Source organism: Arachis hypogaea, chromosome 16, assembly GCF_003086295.3.
Source record: "Arachis hypogaea cultivar Tifrunner chromosome 16, arahy.Tifrunner.gnm2.J5K5, whole genome shotgun sequence".
NCBI lineage: Eukaryota > Viridiplantae > Streptophyta > Magnoliopsida > Fabales > Fabaceae > Arachis > Arachis hypogaea.
In genome coordinates, this window is record NC_092051.1 from 11,881,860 (window position 1) to 11,887,050 (window position 5,191).

Consider the following 5,191-nt stretch of genomic DNA (forward strand, 5'->3'; position numbering starts at 1 on the left):
TCCAGGGCTTTCCAGCAATGTATAATAGTCTATACTTTGGCCAAGAATAGATGACGCAAACTGGCGTTCAACGCCAGCTTCCTGCCCAATTCTGGCGTCCAGCGCCAGAAAAGGATCCAAAACCAGAGTTGAACGCCCAAAATGGCACAAAAGCTGGCGTTCAACTCCAAGAAGGACCTCTACACGTGCAACACTCAAAGCTCAGCCCAAGCACACACCAAGTGGGCCCCAGAAGTGGATTTATGCATCAATTACTTACTTCTGTAAACCCTAGTAGCTAGTTTATTATAAATAGGACCTTTTACTATTGTATTAGGCATCTTTGATCAGTTGTATGCTATCTTAGATCACGTTTGAGGGCTGGCCTCTCGGCCATGCCTGGACTTTCACTTATGTAATTTTAACGGTAGAGTTTCTACACTCCATAGATTAAGGTGTGGAGCTCTGCTGTTCCTCAAAGATTAATGCAAAGTACTACTATTTTCTATTCAATTCATCTTGTTTCGCTTCTAAGATATTCATTCGTACTTCAATCTGAATGTGATGAATGTGACAATCATCATCATTCCCTATGAACGCGTGCCTGACAACCACTTCCGTTCTACCTTAGACTGAATGAGTATCTCTTAGATCTCTTAACCAGAATCTTCGTGGCGTAAGCTAGAATGATGGCGGCATTCAAGAGAATCCGGAAGGTCTAAACCTTGTCTATGGTATTCTGAGTAGGATTCAATGAATGAATGACTGTGACGAGCTCCAAACTCGCGATTGCGGGGCGTTAGTGACAGACGCAAAAGGATAGTAAATCCTATTCCAGCATGATCGAGAACCGACAGATGAATAGCCGTGCCGTGACAGGGTGCGTTGACCATTTTCACTGAGAGGATAAGATGAAGCCATTGACAAGGGTGATGCCTCCAGACGATTAGCCGTGCCGTGACAGGGCATTTGGATCATTTTCCCGAGAGAAGACCGAAAGTAGCCATTGACAATGGTGATGTATCACATAAAGCCAGCCATGGAAAGGAGTAAGACTGACTGGATGAAGATAGCAGGAAAGCAGAGGTTCAGAGGAACGAAAGCATCTCCATTCACTTATCTGAAATTCTCACCAATGAATTACATAAGTATTTCTATCCCTATTTTATTATATTATTTTCGAAAACTACATTACCACTTTATATCTGCCTGACTGAGATTTACAAGGTGACCATAGCTTGCTTCATACCAACAATCTTCGTGGGATTCGACCCTTACTCACGTAAGGTATTACTTGGACGACCCAGTGCACTTGCTGGTTAGTTATGCGAAGTTGTGAAGATATGTTTAGACCATGGTCCTGTGCATCCGTTTTTGGTGCCATTGCCAGGGAATCAATTTCGAACAACAATTCACAACCTGAGTAGCAATTTCGCATACCAAGTTTTTGGCGCCGTTGCCGGGGATTGTTCGAGTATGGACAACTGACGGTTCATCTTGTTGCCCAGATTAGGTAATTTTCTTGTTGTTTTCTCTTCAAAAATTTTTCAAAAAAAGTTTTCAAAATTTTCTCCTTTGTTTTCGAAAAAAAAATATTTCTTTTTTTAAAAAAATAAAAAATGTTTTCAAAAATAAATTATTCTGTGGCTTCAAAATTTTTAAGAATGAATTCTAGTGTTTCATGAAGCATGTTGAAGCATGGCTGGCTGTAAAGCCATGTCTAATACGACTGTAGGGCATGTCAGGCGTGTCATGTCTGAGTTACATACTAAAGCTTGGCTGGCTATTAAGCCATGCCTGACCCTTTGATTGGAGCTTTAGACTAACATGGCAAGATTCCTGAAATTCATATTAAAAATTTTGGAATCCTTATTTTCTTTTTCAAATAAATTTCAAAAAAAAAAATTAGAAAATCATAAAAATCAAAAATATTTTTCATGTTTCTTGTTTGAGTCTTGAGTCATGTTATAAGTTTGGTGTCAATTGCATGTGCATCTTGCATTTTTCGAAAATTCATGCATTCATAGTGTTCTTCATGATCTTCAAGTTGTTCTTGGTAAGTCTTCTTGTTTGATCTTTGCATTTGCATGTTTTATGTCTTTTCTTGTTTTTCATATGCATTCTTGAATTCTTAGTGTCTAAGCATTAAAGAATTCTAAGTTTGGTGTCTTGCATGTTTTCCTTGCATTAAAAAAAAAACTTTTCAAAAATGTGTTCTTGATGTTCATCATGATCTTCATAGTGTTCTTGGTGTTCATCTTGATATTCATAGCATTCTTGCATGCATTCATTGTTTTGATCCATAACTTTCATGCATTGCATCATTTTTCTTGTTTTTCTCTCTCTTCATTAAAAATTCAAAAATAAAAAAAATATCTTTCCCTTTTTCTCTCTTAAAATTTCGAAAATTAGATTTGACTTTTTCAAAAATTTTTAAAATCTAGTTGTTTTTATGAGTCAAATCAAATTTTCAATTTAAAAATCTTATCCTTTTCAAAATCTTTTTCAAAAATCAAATCTTTTTCAAAATTTCTAGTTATTTTCGAAAATTCCAAAAATATTTTTCAAAAATCTTTTTCTTATTTTTATATATCAAATTTTCGAAAATAACATAAACAATTAATGTTTTGATTCAAAAATTTCAAGTTTGTTACTTGCTTGTTAAGAAAGATTCAAACTTTAAGTTCTAGAATCATATCTTGTGATTTCTTGTGAATCAAGTCATTAATTGTGATTTTAAAAATCAAATCTTTTTCAAAACTAATTTCAATCATATCTTTTCAAAAATATCTCCTTATCTTATCTTTTTCAAAATTTGATTTCAAAATATCTTTTCTAACTTCCTAACTTCTTATCTTTTCAAAATTGATTTTCAAAAATTGTTTCAACTAACTAACTAACTCTTTGTTTGTTTCTTATCTTTTTCAAAACTACCTAACTAACTCTCCCTCTCTCTCTAATTTTCGAAAATATCTTCCCTCTTTTTCAAAATTTCTTTTTTTGACTAATTATTTTATTTTTTTTATTTGAAATTTTCGAAAAACTACTAACCTTTTTCAAAAACTATTTTCGAAAATCACTAACTCTTTTTCAAAAATTATTTTCGAAAATTCTTTCTCTCTCATCTCCTTCTTTTCTTCTATTCACACAGGGACCTCTATACTGTGGTAAAAAGGACCCCTATTATTATTATTTTTCTGTCCCTCTTTTTCATTTGAGTAGGAGAAAGGACAAGTAAATTACAACTATCCAGCAAGCACCTGTCAGAAATTTTCAAACAGGAAGAGGACATGGCAGTCGAAAATAATAATAATGCAAGGAGAATGCTTGGTGACTTTACTGCACCAAATTCCAATTTACATGGAAGAAGCATCTCTATTCCTGCCATTGGAGCAAACAATTTTGAGCTGAAACCTCAGCTAGTTTCTCTGATGCAGCAGAACTGCAAGTTTCATAGACTTCCACCTGAAGATCCTTTTCAGTTCTTAACTGAATTCTTGCAAATCTGTAATACTGTTAAGACTAATGGAGTAGATCCTGAAGTCTACAGGCTCATGCTTTTCCCTTTTGCTGTAAGAGACAGAGCTAGAGTATGGTTGGACTCTCAACCTAAGGATAGCCTGAACTCTTGGGATAAGCTGGTCAAGGCTTTCTTAGCCAAGTTCTTTCCTCCTCAAAAGCTGAGTAAGCTTAGAGTGGATGTTCAGACCTTCAGACAGAAGGAAGGTGAATCCCTCTATGAAGCTTGGGAGAGATACAAAGAACTGACCAAAAAGTATCCTTCTGACATGCTTTCAGAATGGACCATCCTGGACATATTCTATGATGGTCTGTCTGAATTAGCTAAGATGTCATTGGATACTTCTGCAGGTGGATCCATTCACCTAAAGAAAACGCCTGCAGAAGCTCAAGAACTCATTGACATGGTTGCTAATAACCAGTTCATGTACACTTCTGAGAGGAATCCTGTGAGTAATGGGACGCCTATGAAGAAGGGAGTTCTTGAAATTGATACTCTGAATGCCATATTGGCTCAGAACAAAATATTGACTCAGCAAGTCAATATGATTTCTCAGAGTCTGAATGGAATGCAAGCTGCATCCAACAGTACTCAAGAGGCATCTTCTGAAGAAGAAGCTTATGATCCTGAGAATCCTGCAATAGCAGAGGTAAATTACATGGGTGAACCTTATGGAAACACCTATAATCCATCATGGAGAAATCATCCAAATTTCTCATGGAAGGATCAAAAGCCTCAACAAGGCTTTAATAATGGTGGAAGAAACAGGTTTAGCAATAGCAAGCCTTTTCCATCATCCACTCAGCAACAGACAGAGAATTCTGAGCAGAATCCATCTAGCTTAGCAAACTTAGTCTCTGATCTATCCAAGGCCACTGTAAGTTTCATGAATGAAACAAGATCTTCCATTAGAAATTTGGAAGCACAAGTGGGCCAGCTGAGTAAAAGGATCACTGAAATCCCTCCTAGTACTCTCCCAAGCAATACAGAAGAGAATCCAAAAGGAGAGTGCAAGGCCATTGACATAAGCACCATGGCCGAACCTGTAAGGGAAGGAGAGGACGTGAATCCCAAGGAGGAAGACCTCCTGGGACGTCCAGTGATCAATAAGGAGCTTCCCTCTGAGGAACCAAAGGACTCTGAGGCTCATCTAGAGACCATAGAGATTCCATTGAACCTCCTTATGCCCTTCATGAGCTCTGATGAGTATTCCTCTTCTGAAGAGACTGAGGATGTTACTGAAGAGCAAACTGCCAAGTTTCTTGGTGCAATCATGAAGCTGAATGCCAAATTATTTGGTATTGAGACTTGGGAAGATGAACCTCCCTTGTTCACTAATGAACTAAGTGATCTGGATCAACTGACATTATCTCAGAAGAGACAGGATCCTGGAAAGTTCATAATACCTTGTACCATAGGCACCATGATCCTTGAGGCTCTGTGTGACCTTGGTTCAGGGATAAACCTCATGCCCCTCTCTGTAATAGAGAAACTGGGAATCTATGGGGTGCAAGCTGCTAAAATCTCATTAGAGATGGCAGACAATTCAAGAAAACAGGCTTATGGACAAGTAGAGGACGTGTTAGTAAAGGTTGAAGGTCTTTACATCCCTACTGATTTCATAGTCCTGGATACTGGAAAGGAAGAGGATGAATCCATCATCCTAGGAAGACCTTTCCTGGCAACAGCAAG

The 5,191-nt window shown here is 37.3% G+C and overlaps 1 non-coding gene across 1 annotated transcript; it reads right to left on the minus strand.

The window, feature by feature from the left end:
* Nucleotides 1-3,665: 3,665 nt before the first annotated feature.
* On the minus strand, nucleotides 3,666-3,773 carry LOC112760847 (small nucleolar RNA R71). Its single transcript, XR_003181266.1, has one exon. It is a non-coding gene; the product is annotated as a small nucleolar RNA R71 (small nucleolar RNA).
* Between the last annotated feature and the right edge of the window lie 1,418 nt (nucleotides 3,774-5,191).